The sequence below is a fragment of the Cetorhinus maximus genome, chromosome 2 (genome assembly GCF_964194155.1).
Source record: "Cetorhinus maximus chromosome 2, sCetMax3.hap1.1, whole genome shotgun sequence".
Lineage (NCBI taxonomy): Eukaryota > Metazoa > Chordata > Chondrichthyes > Lamniformes > Cetorhinidae > Cetorhinus > Cetorhinus maximus.
This window is the reverse complement of record NC_135880.1, coordinates 225,174,055-225,194,945: the sequence shown is the minus strand read 5'-3', so window position 1 is coordinate 225,194,945 and position 20,891 is coordinate 225,174,055. Positions and strand designations below refer to the sequence as shown.

At 41.6% G+C, this 20,891-nt stretch overlaps 1 protein-coding gene across 1 annotated transcript in view; it reads right to left on the bottom strand.

Moving 5' to 3' along the window:
* Positions 1-20,891, bottom strand: part of nectin1b (nectin cell adhesion molecule 1b) — a 603,780-nt gene that overhangs the window by 368,933 nt on the left and 213,956 nt on the right. The window lies entirely within an intron of this gene.

Genomic DNA, 20,891 nt, shown 5'->3' with positions numbered 1-20,891 from the left:
TGATGAAACACCGCCTACATTCAAGGTTAGATCTGGTGTTTCCAAACTTAGGGGGGAAGGTAGAGAGGAGTCAGAGTAATCAAAAGTTGAATCACGATATTCATAGCAAAGCTCACACATTCACTGCAGCAGACACAGTATTTGTGCGGAATTTTGGAAGTGGACCTTGTTGGGTTCCTGGAACCATTGTCTCAGAGACAGGTCCCTTGTCCTTCCAGGTAGAAGTGGAAGACAGAATTGTTTGAAAACACGTGGACCATACTCGTGATAGAGACACATTTCGACAACCAACTATTCCACCTGTGATTAACACGAACCATCAATCCCTAGTTCAGTGAGACTGGTAGGCTCACAGTGTGACAAGAGTCTGGGGGGAGTTGAGGAGAGATCCTTAGCATCTGGTTGAGGTGGCATCTGTCACTTGATTTCAGTGTGTGGTGTGTCTGACCACAGGGTACCATGGATTTACATGTACTGTATACTTACTGTGGACATTAGAGTATAAGATAGCTTTTGTAAATTGTGTTATCCTTACAAATCTGTATACATCTGTAAAGGTATAGTTGTGGGTGAAGGAGTATTGTAGTATAGTTCATCTTTTCTTGTTGAATAAATGTTTTATTCTTTTGTTAAAAGTTCATCAGCTGACTCCTGTTCATTAGCCCCTCTCCATGTATCTAAACAAACAAATAAAGGTTAGGATCTATCAAGCTGGGTTCCACCCTGGGATCAGGCTTGTCCATGGGTAATCTCAGCTGGGATCGTAACAGAGTCAAGTCATTATAGCGCAATAGGCTGCAGAGTGGGAAAAACCATTTTCAGTTAAATTGAGAGAGCAGAGGAATCTGGATAAGTCCACACCTGATGCCAGTACACTTCTGATCCAAATTCTCCATAGTGATGAGCTACTTGCACTCGCTAACATTCCACAGGTACCACACATGAACAAACCATCTCCAAGATTTCTAACATCCATCATATTCTGCTGAGGAAGAACAAAAGAAATCTTTAAGACATGAAAGGAACACTCTCCTCACTGAAGTTCTCCATCTCCCCACCCCTAAAGTCTAGTGCCTATCTGGGTTTTAAATGTTGGGAAGAACACACAGAGCCTTAGCACATCACTCAGGCTGTCTCACTGCACCTCACAGCCCATAACATACTGGTACTGTTCAAGGTAGTTATAAATGTGACAGCAGTTTGGCACAGCAAGCTCCCACAAATTACATTTATATTAACACCTTTCACAAACATAAGATATCCCAAAGTGCTTCATAGCCAATGAAATACTTTTGAAGTGTAGTTACTATGCTAATGTAGGAAACGCAGCTGCCAATTTACACACAGCAAGCTCCTGCAAAGTAACAATGAGTTAAATGTTTTGCCGATATTTGTGGAGGGATAAATATTGGCCATGACAGCAGGGCAAAGTTCTTTCTTCAGCATGGAAATAGTGCTTAGGAATCTTTAACATCCGCCTGACAGGACCAGTTTACATTCGATTGTGTTATATTATAGGACCTGGTGCCATTACAGTATCAGATGATATTACAGGAGGAGATTACATTACAAAATTGGTTTATATTAAAGGGCATGGTTACATTACAGATTTGGATTATAATACGGAATCAGGTTGTGCTGCTGGATAGAATGATTCTGCAAACAACGTTCCAATACAACATGGGAATATATAGCAGCCTGGCTTCCATTACACAGCTGGGTTGAATACAGAGTTGGTCGTACTATAGGTTCATGTTGTATTACAATACTGGGTTATAATAGATGCTATAGCTCTCTTGGCCATTCCGTGCATCCCACAATCTTTAGTTAACAAAACCAGCGAAATTGCAAGCAATTTCCACCTCTGACCCTGTAGATTATTTCTATAATCCTGATAATCCATGGCAAGGGTCACATGTGAGGCGCTCTATAATACGGCGTCTTGAGAGTACTTTCAATTCATGATGACCTTTCTGGTTGAGATATGACCTTTAACTAACTGAGCACTGAGTTACTCGAGCTTGTGGGTAGTGAAAAAAGTGCTAATTGCTTCAGAAATGAAAGAATAAGGTAGGTGGATTGTACCTGGTGAGTATAGAGCTAACTACGTTCAATAAACTCTGACATGAACAGCATATAAGCACACTCACGCACCCTGGGTATCAACAGGAAGATGTTCAAAGTAACTCTGCATCATCTATATGTTTCTGCCAGGTAAATGAGAATACGAGGCAGGAAAGCAAGTTGAAGAGATGGTTTAAAAAAACATATGGGATCCTTGTCTTTATTAATAGATAAATAGAGCACAAAAGCAGACATGTCAAACCTTTATAAAACACTGGTTAAGACCTCAGCTGGAGTATTGTGTTCAGTTCTGGGCATCGCACTTTAGGAAGGATGTCAAGGCCTTGGAGAGGGTACGGAGGAGATTTACTCAAATGGGACCAGGGATGAGGGACTTCACATTTGTGTGAAGCAACTGGAGAAGCTGGGCTTGTTCTCCTTAGAGCAGAGAAGGTTAAGGGGAGATTTGATAGTGGTGTCAAAATCATGAGGGGCTTTGGTAGAGTAAATAAGGGGAAACTGGCAGGAAGTTAGGTAACCAGAGGGCACAGAAGTGATTGGCTAAACACTCAGAGGCAACATGTGAAACCTTTTTTTTTTTAAAAACTGAGTTATGATGATCTGGAACCTGCTGCTGAAAGGGCAGTGGAAGCAGATTCAATAGTCACTTTCAAAAGGGGTGTGGATAAATCCTTCAATAGGAACAACAATTACAGGGCAGTAGGGAAAGAGGCGGCGAGCGGCACCAATTGGATAGCTCTACCAAAGTCTCCTGTGCTGTATCATTCCACGAGGATTCATCAGTTCTTTGCTGCTGACCGCTTGAGGGAGGAAGTGGCAGCAACAACGTTAACTGGAACTATTAATTTCCAAATAGAGCTCAATGTTTCTATTTCATGTGTTCTCCGAATAAATAGACAACAGCAGCAGTCTCTGAGAATACAGACTCTAAACTCACAGAGGGTTAATGGGACGATGCAGGAACTGGCTGCCTGGTGGCCACTGTTCTCTTTTTTTTTAAACTGACAACATATTGCTTTATGGGCATTGCAAGAGTTTCCAACAGGCCGGGAATGTTATTAACGTTTTATTAACTCGCAACACAGGGTGGATTATTGTCAGTGAACAGCTCAAACTCTGAACTGCATTCGTACCTAGTCACTGTGTGAATTAGATACGCGTCATCAGCAAACACAGAAAAGACTCAAAGCTCCAAATATGCCAACTAGAGGTGGAAAAGCCTAGGAATACGATCTGACAAGTACGCATGGGGACAGGAGGCAGCCATTCAGCCCCTCGAGCTTGTTCAGCCATTGAATGAAATCATTGGCTGCTCTGGATTGTAACTCTATCTATCTGCCTTGGTTCCATAACCCTTAACACCCTTCCAATAAAAAAATCTGTGAAGATTTGAAATTTTCAATTGTCTCCCAACCCCAAAGAGCTTTTTGGGGAGAGAGTTCCAGATTTCCACTACCCTTTGTGTGAAGATGTACTTTCTGACACCAACCCCCGGCTCTAATCTCAAAACAGAGGCAAAATAACTGCAGATGTTGGACATCATCCTGTTGAGAGGCCACGGACCTGAAATATCAAGGGTTTCTCCCTCCACAGAAGCTGCCTTGACCTGCTGAGTATTTCCAACATTTTCTGTTTTTATTTCTAATGTTAAGGTTCTGTCCCTTTGTTCTGGACAACCCAAGAAAATAGTTTCTCCCTATCTCCCCTAATCAAAACCTTTTCATCATCTTAAACAGCTCAATTAGATCACCCGGAACCCAAGCCTAGTTAGTTAATTAAAAGGACATAAAAAGCACAAAATTGATTCCATGATAAATTAGGATAATAATTTATCAATAATTCATGGCAAGAAAAGGACATCTCCTCTGGTTTTGAAATCGCTTGATGAATCCAACTCCTGATACCAAGTGTGTCCACACCCTGGGTTTTGCTATGGAAACAACTCGCTTCCCAGGACGACACCCACAAAAATCTGGGGCTACCAGAGAAGGGCTGGGTCTCCCGTAAGCTGTAAACTGCATGGACATCGAATATCTGCGGTCCAAACTAAACCTACACCAGCTTAGCTTGGCAAGTGAACCCTGTGCGCTCTGAGCAGAGGAATATGAAACAGCAGACGGCCATTGACTGGAGTTAACAAGTCCGTCAGGAAGTAACGGAAATATCACACACCTTACAGAATTAGGTCTCAGGAGCCAGCGGAAAAAAAATGTCTAGCTTTCTCAAATGGGGACAAGATATTTCAAAGCAGTTTTAAAAATTAAATGAAAAAAATTGAGATTTCATGCTGCTTAAAGGTTTTAAAATGGAAATTAAGACTTTTATGAATCACAAGATGACTTGACTCTTACAATACAGCTTTCTCTATGAAAACAATAAAATCCAAGTCTGGTTATCAATATTATTTTATTCAGTGCTGTACCTGGTCACAAATCTCAGTGCTCACACTTTAGGAACTTTGTCGACAGGAAAATTGATTTGCGTTTTAGCAGTTTTCAGACAGATTTATATGTACATTTACTTCCAGTTTTGGCATTTGTGACAGTTTTTAGTAGATTAAGATCATCTACAAAAAAATGACGAGAAGATTCCCTTTTCAGATGAAAAATGTAAACTTCTGAAATGGACATTTATGATACATTAACAGGTCTCCAGCGTAGCTGCCAACAGGTTAATAAAATCAGACTAACCTGCTATAAGATTGAGCTATGTTAATCTGGTTTGCCCCTTGCATACCACAGGGTTTAAATGGTCAATCCTGAAGTTACTAACTGTTGTTGATGGGTGGGGGGAGAGGGGAGACCACAAATTGTCACAGCTGCTGGTAAATTTCTAACCCCAAGCCATAAGAAACCAACATGAAATGACTGGCTTTGCCTTCTTAAATTTATAGTGCTTTGAAAAGCGAAATTCTATATTTATTTCATGGCATTCTGACATTTTCATGAGTGCCCTGGGAATTAAATTCTACGCCTCTGACCATTACTTTATAAAACTATTGGCCCAGATTTTGTGGTCACTGGAGGAGTGATAGCACTCATTACTGAAAGCAAATAAAGCTGCCCACAAAGGATTAGCAATCTCTGTGGTGTGGATTCCCTCTTTCCAAACGTTAGTTTGAATCTGCTGCCAAGTCAAGGGGAACTCAGGCAACCAACATCAAGGATGTCATCAAGCAGGGTAAGCAGCCAATCACATTGAAGAATTCTCACGCACAGCTAAGCAGAAAGTAAAATGCACTGATTATCCTTCACTTTTTATTAATTTTACAGAGAGCAAAATAAAGATTAGGGCTTTACATCAATGGGAGTGAGGTCGACACTGAAATACCATAAACAAACTTCTCCTTCAAAAAAAATTATAAAAAAACCCATGGAATTTTTATCACATGTATAAATTCGGCAGCCACAAGTACGAAATTAGTTTCTCAAGGCCAGAGAAGTTCTTTAGCTGTATACCATTAAAATCTCAGTTACACTTCATTCAACAAAGTATAACTTTTCTTTTTTTTTTCCCCACAGCTATATTACAGCATAAAAGGGGAATTTCACAACAGTTCAGTGGTTTCTAAAGGTTGCTGCTTGCAGGGACTTCACAATGTACCCTATGGAGGAGGGGAATCATTGACAGCAACTTCTGGATTCCCCTGTTTGAACATGCACAAACAAGCATGTGCGCATGCAAGAAACTGCTGTCAGTTTCACAGGTGAGCTCTGACAATTTTGTTATTATTCCAACAGTAAAACTGGGTCATTAAGTAAGTGGATTTTGTTACCATACACATTTCTTCAACTGTGTATTTACGTATCTATTACTTTTTAAAAAGTGGACGTTGACTTGTATTCCTGCCCTTGCCAAACATTACAACTGAGTTCTTCCCTTCCCGTGCTACAACGGCAGAATTATATAAAACTGGTGGCGGGAGTGGAAACAACTGTTAACTCAGCACATCAAATGTGCACATAGCGCCAAGTATTGATAAATGACAGAATTTGCACACATAATGAAAATTATTGCATCTCTCAAACATTCCAAAGTGGCTCCCACATTGAATTGTGCCCTGACACAGTCACTGCTGCTGTGCTTTGGGAGTCTGTTATCCTCTGTCCATTCATTCTATGGAAAGAAAACCAATATGCCCATGGGAACAAAAGCAGAAATCTAAGGCTGTTCGGTTAAGGACACAGGTTTTAAAAGTGAGGGCTCAGATATAGACAAAAAAAAATTCATCTCATGTAGATAATTTTTCTTACCCAGTAACCATGTAATGGTCTCTGCGACAATAAAAGAATTATCATAAAAATTTCTGCTTAAAAAATTTCAGGCACTACGGGCCTCCAATAGAAAATAAAAATACATAAAACGTTACTAAATAAACACACTGTTGTAAATGTCACATTTTTTTTCATCTTGTCATTATATTACCAACTCTGCTTCCACCATTACATTGGTGAGAATCCAAGGCAGCAGCAGAAAACCTGACAAAACATGTTGAGTAGGTTTGTTTCCCCTTTATTCGATAGTTTTTGCCGTTAACCCATCTTTACCTCCACAACTGATACACAGATAGTGTGTGGCCCAAGGAGGAACTGATGAGTTTTTGGTGAAGATGCAGATCCGGAAGTTGGAATCTCTTTAAAGGATCAGTTGACAATGGGAGATAGGGTGAATTAACTTTTTTTTTAAAGAATGTTATGGGTCGTTTTTTTCAGAACGTTGTTGATTTAGAACGTTGTGAATTTTCTCAATTGCTGGGGTGCAATTTGTCACAGTTGTCAAAATGCGAGCAGAGTTTTCAGAGCAGGTTGTTGGATGTACATTGGCCTGAAACCTCCTTTGTGAGATGGAAGCTCATAATAATAATAAAAATCAGCTTTGTAGTTACAGAGCATCAACCAGGCAGGGAAAAGTCTCAAGGAAGAGCTGTGTAATTGTAATAATTTTGAGTTAACACAGCATGGCGGAGATACACGCTGTACTGCATGCCCTCTTCACTTGTTGGCTAATGTTATTGGAATTGTGATTAGTGACCTTTGTTCCCACTTGATTATTGGTGTAGTGTGACAGAAATCTGCAAGAGTAACACCAAAATGTGACAAATGTTCGAGCTATTGCTAATTTTACATTGGATGGTGTGCTCTTTTCTAAGGTCAGGAACATTAAATGATGGAGAATGCAATGTACCATTCTGCTAAAGTTTAGATTTGTGTTCCTTTCAGGTTACAAAGTCTTACTCATCTTAATTCTTACTCTACAAGTTTATAGAGAGGTGAATTAAAAGAATGCATGCGTTCTGTGCTCCTGGAGTTGCTTTATGCGTTTTTAAAAACAAGTGACATCATCAACCTTTATTTAGATAGCACTTTTAACATAGTAAAACATCCTAAGGTGCTTCAAAATTTGACAATGAGTCACTAAAGGAGATATTGGGAAAGATGGCCGAACACTTTTTTTCTTTTAACCTTTCATGGGATGTGGGCATCACTGGCAAGGCCAACATTTGTTGCCCATCCCTAATTGCCCTTAAACTGAGTGTTTGCTAGGCCATTTCAGAGGGCAGATAAGAATCAACCACACTGCTGTGGGTCTGGAGTCACATGTAGACCAGACCTGGTAAGGATGGCAGATTTCCTTCCCTAAAGGGTATTAGTGAACCAGATGGGCTTTTACAACAATTGATGATAGTTTCATGGTGACTATTACTGGACTAGTTTTAAATTCCAGACTTATTAAGTGAATTCACATTCCATCAACTGCCATGGTGGGATTTGAACCCATGTCCCCAGAGCATTAGCCTGGGTCTCTGGATTACTAGTCCAGTAACCCCTGTGGTCATTACCACTGTGCTACTGTCTCCCCCTGAGAGGGCAAATAGGTAGGCAACGAGGCAGAGAGGGTTAGAGGAGAATTCCAGAATTTAGTGCCTAAGAAGCTGAAGGCATGGTCGCCAATGGCAAAGTGATTAAAATTTGGAATATGCACAAGAGGCTAGGATTGGAGGAGTTGGGCAGAAATTTGAGAAGAGGACATACATGCTAGATATGCCTCTATATAATATAATGTGCATATATAACATATTAACGAAGAATGGAGATATAAATTTGCTCAGACTTACTAAGGTTAAACACCGCAATCATCTGAATGTGTATGTGGCAATTGTGAATCAAAAGGGAAGTCAAAGGGGAGAAGGACTGAGGTCCAAGAGATACATCTTACTTTACAATGAAATCATCTCCTTCACTCATGTTCTTATCTATAAACGGCCAGACTCAGAAATAATCCATTGCAAATATATCATATTCAGTCTATACAATATGTAGGCATGGATAGCAGGCAGTTAAACAATAGTAACCCTCATTCTTTAATATATGTGGAGCCAACAGTACAATGGAATGGGAAACATGATTAGAAGTCTCACTGACACTAGAGATTACAGAGCTGTGTTGGAGTCAGCTTCTGCTCCCACTTTGTCTGACCCCTTAACCCAGGCCCACTGAGCCCTGGCATTATGGGGAAATCAAGGCATGACAGGTCTGAGGTGGTTCCATTTCATGGCATACTTGTTAAGCTGTAGCTCAGTGGGGAGCACTCCCACTTCTGAGTGAGAAGGTGGTGGCCTCAAGCCTCAGTCCACGGACTCGAGTTCATAATTTAGGATGACACTCCCAGAGCAGAATCGGAGGTGCCATCTTTCAGATGGGGACATTAAATCGAGGCCCCATCTTCCTACTCAGGTGGACGTAAAAGATCCCATAGCACGATATCGAAGAAGAACAGGAGAATTATCTCTGGTGTCCTGACCAATGTTTACCCCTCAATCAACATCACCAAAACAGATTATCTGGTCATTATCACATTGCTGCTTGCAGGAACTTACTGCGTGCAAATTGGTTGCCACATTTGCAACTTTACAACAGTGACTACACTTCAAAAGTGTTGCATTAGGATATCCTGAGACTGTGAAAGGCGTTACAGAAATGCAAGTCTTTCTTTGCGTTCCTGTCGTAGTGTTTGCCTGAATCCAATTGTCAGTGCACCAGTTCTGAACAGTTCCAAACTCAAATCTGCTCTCTTTCGATTTACTTTTCATTATTCCTGTCTGTTGAAATTAGTATTTGCAAAAATCTCTTGAAAATAAAGAGTTAATAAAAGCTCAGTAGAAGTCAGAATCACATGGACTGTAGCTGGGTACTTTTGGGACATGCGTGAAAGCAATTGGCTTTGAAACCTGCTCTCGCAACCTGAGGGCGTGTGGTTTAAACCCATTCCTTGGATTTGCTGTTTTGTTTTAATCCTGAGCACTCAGATCTCTCCTCCTTTGGGTTTTTTTTTGTAAAGACTGCAAGGGAATCTTCTGGATGCAGCAAGGTGGAAAATACCTAATAAAGTTGTGCAGCGTTCTAAGCTACGATGAACCTAACAAAGACACTGGATTCAAAGCTCCCAATTTCATGTCACTCATTCTTTGACAGCACAAAATTATGAGCAAATCTCTAACTTTGAAATGGTAATGCCACAGCCTAACTCTCTAACAGGCTCAGAACATTACTGAAGTCTGCAGACTGAGCTCAGAGCTCAACCCACCTCATTAGTGAGACTTCCTACTGAAGATAATACAAAATGCACTTGGATATTTTTTTTTAAACTGCATGACATACTGAATGTTACCATAAATCTTTGAGTGTAATACACCCCCATGCAGTACATCATCCTCACACTTTGCACCATGAATCTTGAATAAAAGCAGCCCCTGTGTATAACACACTCCTCGGGCTTTTGGCTGTTGAGAAGCGCTAAAGCAAAATGAATTCTTTCCGATCTTTCCCAAAACCTTTCATCAAGAAAGGAATACCAAAAACATAGAATTCAGCCAGTGACGATTCTCACAAGCTTCATGTTATGAACAGTGATTACCACCTACACTGACCTCATGCTACGGACAATGAGTAAGAATCTGATTGTACTGACTACAAATGGTATTTGTTCTAAAACATGTTTTCCAGATGATCATCAACTGAACCAAAAATACTCAAACAGATCATCTGTTCATTATCACAGTGCTGTTTGTGGGAGCTTGCTGTGCGCAACTTGGCTTCTGGCTTTTCTATATTATATCAGTGACTGCACTTCAAAACTACTTCATTTGCTGTAATGAAGGAAAGACTTGCATTCATATAGCACCTTTCACAGCCTCAGGACCGCCCAGAGCCCTTTACAACCAATTTTAAAACGTAGTGACTGTTATAATGTAGGAAACACAGCAACCAATTTCAGCACAGCAAGATCCCACAAACAAGAAGGTGATAATGACCAGATAATCTGTTTAGTGACATTGATTGGGGGATAAATATTGGCCAGGACACTTGGAAGAACTCTCCTACTCTTCTTCAATAGTGCTATTGGATCTTTAATATCCACCTGAGAGCACAGACAAGACCTCGGTTGAATTAGGGTCTCATCTGAAAGACAGCACCTCTGACAGCACAGTACGCCCTCAGTACTGAACTGGGACAGTCAACCTAGATATTTGAGCTCAAACATCAAGTGGGACCTGAACCCACAACCTTCTGACTCAGAGACGAGAGTGCTAGCAATTGAGCCACTTAACTTACAGCATTTTGGGTTGTCTTGAGGACACGAATGAATGGAGCCAAATAAATCCAAATCTTTCTTTAAATAAAGCTAAAACTAAATGATAAAACAAAGTAGGTGCACTTTTGTGTGTTGGGTTTTGTAGTAACCAGCTTGTATTGGTCCATGTTCCAGAGCAATTAGCAAATAGGGTACTAAACTTAAGTATGCAGGGGGGCTTATAATGTGGCTTTTACAGTAACTAATTTGCTTAGAAGACCTAGAAAGGCACAACAACGGCTGGGGCCATCCAGGTGAATGCAGACAGTGGAAAGAGAACGACTCATGCATAGTGTCTTTTTCTGGGTGGGGAGAAGACAAGAAGCCATTTAATCTGCTTATGTTGTATCCCTGTAAAATCTGCTGTCACACTGAGACAAAAATATCTCCCCACAACCAGAAGAATGATGTCAACGGCCTGTCAGCCTTAATTACCCGTGAATCAAATGAATGCCTTTCACGTAATAGGGTTTGAGAGCACCAAACCACAAGTGTATGTTATAGATGCACCCTGCCATACTTACAGCTCAACATGAAACTTTAATATCAGTAGCTCAATAGGTATTCAGTGCTAGGGGATCACTAGTGGTTCAGCTTTAAAAGACTTGCATTTCTATAGCTTCTTTCATGACCACTGGATGTCCCAAAGTGATTCACCTCTATTGATGTACATTTCAAAATAGGGTCACTGATGTAATACAGCAGCCAATTTATGCACAACAAGATCTCACAAATAGCAATGTGATAATGAGCAGATAATCCATTTCAAATGATGTTGGTTGAGGGATAAATCTGGACACTTGGGGAGAACTCCCTTGTTCTTCTTCCAGTAGTGGCCTTGGGATCTGTTCACTTATCTGAGAGGGCAGGCGGGGGTCTCAGTTTAATGTCGCAAAGCATCTGAAAGGCATATGCACAAACTCCCTTGCTGCCCTGTCAGGTAAATGCATGATGTGGTAACAAGCAACACACAAGACCCTGGACTCTATAATCCTGTTGGCAATGGACTGGAGGCTGCAACACACAAAGGCCACTATGAGGCAACATCTTCAGCAGAACATGGGAGAGATATTTGAGGGAAAAGGAGGCATAATAAGCATCAGCCTCAACACTATTCCCTCTGTCTTGTGGTTATACTTCATTAAACCAGTCTTAAACAGGCATAGATCCAGGTCACAGGAAGAACTGGTACTATCACCAACTGTTACAGCTCACCATTGAGGACAGAATGGTGCAACACTCCTGGGTTTTTTTTTATATATTCGTTCACAGGGTGTGGGCATCACTGCTTGTGCCAGCATTTATTGCCCATCCCTAATTACCCTTGGTCAGAGGGCATTTTTAAAGAGCCAACCACATTGCTGTGGGTTTGGAGTCACACGTAGGCCAGACCAGGTAAGGGCAGCAGATTTCCTTCCCTGAAAGACATCAGTGAAGTTTACAGTGGTGTAAATGCAGTGGTAAAGAGTTGTTTTGATCAGCTATTGACAAACCCATTATTTATAACCTTCAAAGGCAAACTGTGCCCACACATGTAAAGCTGACAATTTCAGAGAGGGGGAGAGAGCAAGAAAGCAGGGAAGAGAGAGGAGGGGGAGAGAATGGGATAGAAGAGAAAGTGAAGAGAGGAAAAGAGAGGGGTGAAAAAGGTGAGAAAGAAAATGGGAAAACAAGATAGAAGGGGAGAGGCACAAGTAGAGAAAAAGAGTGAAATAAAAAGGATACATTACATTTGCTGACAATCTGTGCATAATAATTTTGCAACTGAATCTCCGTGGAAACAGGTTTGTGTGTTTACTAAACACTTCTCTTGGAGTATGGGCTCACAGGGTGATACTATATTGAAGGTGTACAGTCAGAGAAGCTCCTGCTGTGGTTGATATTTGAACAGACTGAAACCCAAGAGAATTGTAACTCCCGGGTGTTACCTTTTAATTAAATTATACCAAAGATGAACAATTGCGCGCAGTGACTCATCCTATAACCTGTGGGTTCTAAATATCACTGATCCTGTAGGTTTGGGTCACATGGTCCTGATATGACGGGCTCTGAGTTATATGGTCCCAATATGATGGTATATCTGGTCCCAATATCACAAACACAAGCACCCTGAATGCTATTCAACCATCAGGGTTGCACATGGTTCCAATGTCACTCTGAGGCTGGCATACATAGTTCCCATATAGGCTAGGGTTTCATTCCCGAATATATCGCTGAATGTCCATGCTGTCTAATCTTCCTTGGTTATTGATATCAATCAATAGGAGTTCTCCAGCAACTACAGAGGAAACAAATTGATGGCCAGAGTGATGCGAATAGAGGGGCACCAGTGACAATCCGGGCTCGACATGGACAGCATGTTGATACAACATCTGCCCCTTCACTTCCCCTCTCCTCACCGTCCAAGGGCCCAAACACTCATTTCAAGTGAAGCAGCATTTCACTTGCACTTCCCTCAACTTAGTCTACTGTATTCGTTGCTCCCAATGCGGTCTCCTCTACATTGGAGAGACCAAACGCAGACTGGGTGAGCGCTTTGCAGAACACCTTCGGTCTGTCCGCAAGCATTACCCAGACCTCCCTGTCGCTTGCCATTTCAACACACCACCCTGCTCTCATGCCCACATGTCCGTCCTTGGCTTGCTGCATTGTTCCAGTGAAGCTCAACGCAAACTGGGGGAACAGCACCTCATCTTCCGACTAGGCACTTTACAGCCTTCCGGACTGAATATTGAGTTCAACAACTTTAGATCATGAACTCCCTCCTCCATCCCCACCCCCTTTCTGATTTTCCCCCTCCTTTTTGTTTTTTCCAATAATTTATATAGATTTTTCTTTTCCCACCTATTTCCATTATTTTTAAATGTATTTCCATCCATTGTTTTATTTCTACCTTTTAGCCTATTTCGATCCCTTCACCCCACCCCACCCGCACTAAGGTACCCACTAGGGTACCTTGCTTGTCCTGCTTTCTACCCTTAATTAGCACATTCCTTTAGATAATATCACCACTTTCAACACCTCTTTGTCCTTTTGTCTGTGACATCTTTTGGTTATCTCCACCTATCACTGGCCCTCTATCCAGCTCTTCTTGTCCCCCCCCCCCCGCCCCCACTTAAACCAGCTTATATTTCACCCCTTTTCTATTTTTCCTTAGTTCTGTTGAAGAGTCATACGGACTCGAAACGTTAACTGTTCCTCTCCGCAGATGCTGCCAGACCTGCTGAGTTTTTCCAGGTATTTTTGTTTTTATATTATCCATCTAAGTGCTTACCCTGTACTTACCCATTTGGAAAGGCTCTGCTGATTTCAGCCAAAGTCAGTTCTTCAAGCTGCCTCAACCTGCTGTTCACACCTCATAAACCAAAAAGCAAAGTATTTTTAAAAAAAATAGGCGCTCCCTATTCATCAACCGCCTTCTCCTACCTGTTAATACATCCAGAACCTCATCACCTCAGGTAATCACACTTTAACCAGGTGCAAAAAATGATTGAAACTGATCCAAAACCAATTTTGCTCGAAATGAACAGAGCCCTTTAACTCCACAAGCGGAGGGTAAACACTTACTGAAAAACTCGGTGTGCTTAAAACATTTTAAATGGTACCTTTGTAATTGACACTTATGGTCAGGACCATTTCTTGATATGGGTGGCTACTTGTGATAAATGTGGATAAACTTGTGATAGGGGTGGTGGTGACTGCACTACACGCCTTGAAACCATCTGGTATTTAAGATCACACCAACAACCGTGAAACACAGTCATACCTTTAACTAAACCACAGGGGAATGTGAAGATTTTCACCCACTAATTCTACATGTATGAAAGTTAACTTGTTGATCAGATGCAGTTGTGAACGCTCTAGTCTATGGAAACCTACATTAGACTGCAAATGGGAAATGTCAGACAAATCCTCGTGAGGTAGGTTGGAAACTGTAATTCATGAACTGCAGGCCAACCACAGAGATAGGCAATATTACAGCTCTGCTCAGTATCCACAAAATACCTTCATTCCCAAGGACAATAAGAGAGCAAAACAGTGGTAACTTGTTACCCTCTCTACCGATGTTGCCTATTTCTAGCATTTTCTGTTATTATTTCACACTTCCAGCATCTGTAGTATTTGAGTTATATGGGTCAGGAATGGAATTGCATTAGGTACAGCATTTTGTATACTCCAAATAGGAGAATGTAGGTAAACTATTCCCCCACCCCACCCCCCCCGCCACCCCACCCCATTTAGGTAGCATTATGAAAATTAAAAGATTCTCCTCCAACTGTACAGGATTTACTTGAGTTTAAGCTGTCTTTCCAACCCAATGGATGCCCATTATTTTACACCTCTCGCCGTGATTCACCTCAACTGATGTCAGCTACAGGATTGCCAGCTCAATAAGAAACTTTACACATACTCTCGGTGTGAAAACTGAGGCAGGAATATTCTGTAACAGCTGATAAAATCAAATATGTATTAAACAGTCTTTGTAACCCTCCTTTGTTAAGCTAATTTGTATGCAGCAGTATCAGAACTGGCAAATCAATAAAGATTTCTTTTTGAAACGTACAGGTCAAAAACTCCCAGGGCATGTACAGCATGGGGTTAGATACAAAGTATGGTTCTCTGTGCACTGTCCCGTCAATATATGCAGCTCTGGAGAACACTGTACTCTAGCAATATGTTATTTTCATTTCCCTTACCGGATCTCTCTGGAATTGCTGGTAACAATGTCAGTTTATTGCCACATTGTGGAGAGTTCTTTACTCCGGCTATCTGTATTTGAATATTGGCAAGTAGGCTATGTCCCAAAACCATTTGATGTACAACCTGTACAAGTGACAGAAGAGGGCTCCTCTAGCCCACTAGATTGGAAATCAGGAACCAGAGGTGAAAGCACAGGGTTATTATCTGATTGCATCACTTAGACCCTCAATTGTAGGTCATTCATTGATCCAGGATGTAAAAAGACATTCAGAATTTCACTAAATATCTCAATACTCGTGTGAACTGAGATTGTTAAGAGCTTGAGATAAACTTTGCCTTTTAAAATATCTCAATTGAAATTAACCCTTAATAGACTGCAGTGTGGATGTCAATGCAGAACAGAAGAGTGTCAGGAGATTCTAGAACCTGCCCTGTACAGCAGTGATATGAACTGTGGCCTTTATCAGATGGCATCTTTCCTCAGTAACTATAGGTACTTCTATAATACAAGTCTGGGACTACAAATGGAATTGTTAACTGGTCAGGTAGTAGTATTCAATGCCTGTGCACTGTGTGCAAATCCAACATTAGCACAGGTAAAAATAGTCATCTCTTCCTTCAATAACTGAATCCAGGATGTGTAACATTTCATTACTGGTGATGTTAATGTCCATACATTCTGCGTAGCAACAATTTCCTCCTGTATCATTAGCTTTTCATCCCTTTTCTGTAGAACACTGACATCAATTCAGAGTTAGATCTTGCCGCATACTAGAGCCTGTTAATACACGTATACTGTAACTGTGGATACACAGCAAGGAGTTACATCTGGAAATAAAGCTTATCATGTACCTAGCTCTTATATACACATGGATAATTGGATAAATACTTGAAGGGAAACATTTGCTGGGTTAAGGAAAAGAGCAGGGGTGGGGCACTAATTGGACAGCTATAGTATATGATGGGTGGAATGGCCTTCTTCTGTACTGAATCATACTATGAACTCCCCCCATGCTTGGGGCATAATATCACAACCTTTAGCACTGACTGTAAAGATCTGAGTGCAATTACTTTATGCAGAGTTGGTGGAGGCACTGGAATTGGCCTCCATGTTCCATGGCTTGGTCAAGGGAAGGTGGAGGAAGAGCTTGGGCATGGGGAGGTGGAGGAAGAGCTTGGGCATGGGGAGAAAGAGTGTCTAATGGATTCCCATTCCTCTTACCCTTAACTCACTACAGAAAAATAAAGTGTAGGTGGTGGGTGAGGACAGAACTGGGCTCTCAACACCTAGACTTGAGGTAGCTATTTGTGAAACTGAACCCGAGCACCAGTCAGCAGCATCAGGAGAAAAACAAGGAAAGATTTGCATATTTATAGTGCCTTTCATCCCACTTCGGACATCCCAAAGTGCTTCTGCCAATGAAGTACTTTTTGAAGTGTAGTCACTGTTGTAATGTAGGAAACACAGCAGCCAATTTGCACACAGCAAGATCCCACAATGACTGGACTGGTTGAAGGATAAATATTGGCTCCAGGATACAGGAAGAATTCTCCTGTCTTTTTCCGAAATAGTGCAATGGGCTCTTTTCACGGAAGCCTCAGTTTAATGTCTCATCCGAAAGATGACACATCTGACAGTGCAGCGCTTTCTCAGCACCGCACTGGGACTGTCAGCCTGGAATTTGTGCTCAGGCCTCTAGATTAGACGGAAAGCAGGCTGATAGAAAAAAAGACCCATGTTCAAGTTGTGAAGACTGACTCTTGGATTAATCCTCTTTGGGCTGAAAGCAAAGTGACGAGATCTGGGATAAAGAACTAGATTGGAACCAACAGGAGAATAAAAACAGCAAACCAAAGGGATTTCCATTTGAAATTTTATTTAAAAAAGAAGATTCCCCTCCCCCAAATAAGACTTTGAACATTTCACACACTTGGGCACATAACAGAGCAGGCAAGATTCACAAACGAACCACCTTCAACCAGAGAATCGGTATAAAGAGAAACGACAAGAAAGAAAGCAGCCCAATAAAACAGATTGCATCTGCAACATTGTACAAAACAATTACACAATACACCTTATAAAATGGTTTTATTTGCACAATAGTTAACGTGATTCAATGGACACAGTAAATCCCAATGCAGCACCAAACTAGGAAGCTTTAAATGTAACTGTGACACCTTGCAGTTCAAAATACCCACGCATGGGCTACTTTATCTCTCCTCATCCTGAATTAATATGTCATGAGGAAATGGAAATGTCATGCTCGAGCACAATGGCAGACTATGATTGGGTTGAGAGTTCTGTAACTGGAGGGCGAGAGAGTGTAATGATGTTCTAGTCGCCAAGGCTGAGTGGCACAGAAAATAATTCAAACAAATCATTCACGTTCATCCAAACTCAGCATTCAGCAAGAAAAGGTTCCGCAATCAGACTGAGCACCAGCCGGTTTGGGATAGTGTTGGGTTGATTTGCTGTGACAAGATTTCCAGTGGTCAATGGATGCTCTTTGCTGGATGTAAAAAGACAATAAAAACAAGCAATAATACCCTGGTTGGTGCTGAGAGAGAGAGAGAGAGAGAGAGAGTCTGGTGTCTGAATATCTATTTCATGTGATCAGAAGAATATGCTGGTCAGGTTTTACAGTGCACAGGGATTATTGACAATTCTTGCAGAAAACCGCTCTGATTTTGTTTAAAAGCACAATTTAAAAATTGCAGTCTGACTTTAGACATCTTTGTTCTCTGCTGTTCTACAGGTCTACAACTGAAGTATCTCCAAGGACATTTGCAGACTCGCTATATTAGAAAGCTGTGGCGTCATCTTATTTTCAAATAATGCTGCATTACTGAGAGTAAAGTGCATGTGGTGCTGCATCGCAGAGTTTAGCACATCATGTTGCCACACTGAATGCTGGAGGGCAAGTCTACTACTTCACTTCTGCATATTGCTGGAGATGTGAACACATCCTGAAATTCTCAAATTAATGAATTGGTTACAAAGCCTAAAATCTACAAAATGTAAATGGACTGCATTTGATTTTCATAACCTGCTCTTAGCATACTTTGAATGTTAAACATCTAATACGTCAAATATTGCAATGCCATTTTCAATTAATGATATTCTGGGATTTTTCTCTCTGCCTCTTCCACTGTCTCCTGTTGCCCCCACATGCCATCATGAATTTGCACAAGGATTCAAGATTCAGAATGTTGGGGCCCATTCCCATTAATTCTTGAAGATGGGAGGATGGGAACACACTATGCCAGGTATTTTTACCGCAATCATTCTCCATCTAAGACTGATCAAGGGACATTAAGTGATTTAAAAACTGGCATTGCTCGCTTTAGACCAACCAATAACCAGAGAAGTTCACCCAAATGGCACTGGGGACCCCAAATGATGAGATTTAGTGCAGAAGTCACATAGCCAATCACATTACCAAACAGGTGGCTGCAGGAAGAAACAGTTCTGTGTAGCAACACGGCTTCTGTTGCATTCTCTGTTATCTCCTTAGAATTCTTTTAAACGTTGATCAAGAACTAGTTAATGCAAGTGTTGGTCAGAAAGGTCATTCAGTGAGCAGAGGCTTAACTTAGGCAGTTTTATGAATGTGTATTAATTAGATAAGTTTAATAACACTTCAAATGACACTGTACAACATGCTGTAAAGGGAGGAATGATGCAGGAAGGTACAAGCACAGCCATAAACCTGAATTACTCCCCATCAGATCAGGTTTCCTCGAATCACAGGAAGATGAATCAGGAATTAATCTGACGTGCAACAAGCTAGTGCAATATCTACTAAAACATTTTCAAAGTCAAATAATTCCAATATAGAACACCCTACTTTGATCACAATCTGTCAACCACTGGCCCATGTACAAACAAGACAGAAACAACACTAATGTGCCACTTTGAATTGCAAGTTACCCTATGATGAGAACAATAAAGCGTATGTGTTCACTGTACGAGCACTAGCATTTCAATGAGACTGTGATGGTGCAAATCACAGTGCGCTGCATAAATACTGATGGGATTTATTCTCCCCTAGTATTTTTAAAATTCATTCTTGAGATATGTTTGGCATTGGCAAGGTTGGTGTTTAGGAGCAGGAGTAGGCCATTCGACCCCCTGAGCCTGCTCCACCACTCCATTAGATCATGGCTGATTTTTTTTACCTCAACGCCATTGTCCTGCTCTATCCTCATGTCTCTTGATATCATTACGATCTAAAAATTTTTATTAATTCATGGGATGTGGGCGTCGCCGACTAGTCCAGCATTTATTGCCCATCCCTAATTTCCCTTGAGAAGGTGGTGGTGAGCTGCCTTCTTGAACTGCTGCAGTCCATGTGGTGTAGGTACACCCACAGTGCTATTAGGGAGGGAATTTCACAATTTTGACCCAACGACAGTGAAGGAACAGCGATATATTTCCAAGTCAGGATGGTGCAGGGCTTGGTGGGGAACTTGCACGTGGTGGTGTTCCTGTGTGCCTGCTGCCCTTGTCTTCCTAGATCGTTGTGGTAGTGGGTTTGGAAGGTACTATGTAAGGAGGCTTGTAGATGGTGCACACTGCTGCCACTGTGCATCGGTGATGGAGGGAGTGAGTGTTGTAGATGGGTGCCAATCAGGCAGGCTGCTTTGTCCTGGATGGTGTTGAGCTTCTTGAGTGTTGTGGGAGCTGCACTCATCCAGGCAATTGGGGAGTATTCCATCATACTCAAAACTTGCGCCTTGTAGATGTGGACAGGTTTTGGGGAGTCAGGTGGTGAGTTACTTGCCGCAGGATTGCTAGCCTCTGACCTGCTCTTGTAGTCACAGTATTTATATGGCCAGTCCAGTTCACTTTCTGGTCAATGGTAACCCTGAGGATGTTGAGAGTGGGGGATTCAGTGATTGGAATGTTATTGAATGTCAAGGGGCGATGGTTAGATTGTCTCTTGTTGAAGATGGTCATTGCTTGGCACTTGTATGGTGGGAATGTTACTTGCCACTTGTCTGCCCAAGACTGGATATCGTCCACATCTTGCTGCATTTGGGCATGGACTGCTTCAGTATCTGAGGAGTCGCGAATGCTGAACACTGTGCAACCATCAGAAAACATCCCCACTTTGGATCTTAATGTGGAAGGAAGGTCATTGATGAAGCAGCTGAAGATGGTTGGGCCGAAGACACGACCCTGAGGAATTCCTGCAGTGATGTCCTGGAACTGAGATGACTGACCTCCAACAACCACAGCCAATTTTCCTTTGTGCTAGGTATGACTCCAACCAGTGGAGAGTTTTCCCCGATTCCCATTGACTCCAGTTTTGCTAGGGCTCCTTGATGCCACACTTGTCAAATGCGGCCTTGATGTCAAGGGCAGTCACTCTCACCTCACCTCACCTCGGGGGTTCAGCTCTTTTATCCATATTTAAACCAAGGCTGTAATGAGATCAGCAGCTGAGTGGTCCTTGCGGAACCCAAACTGG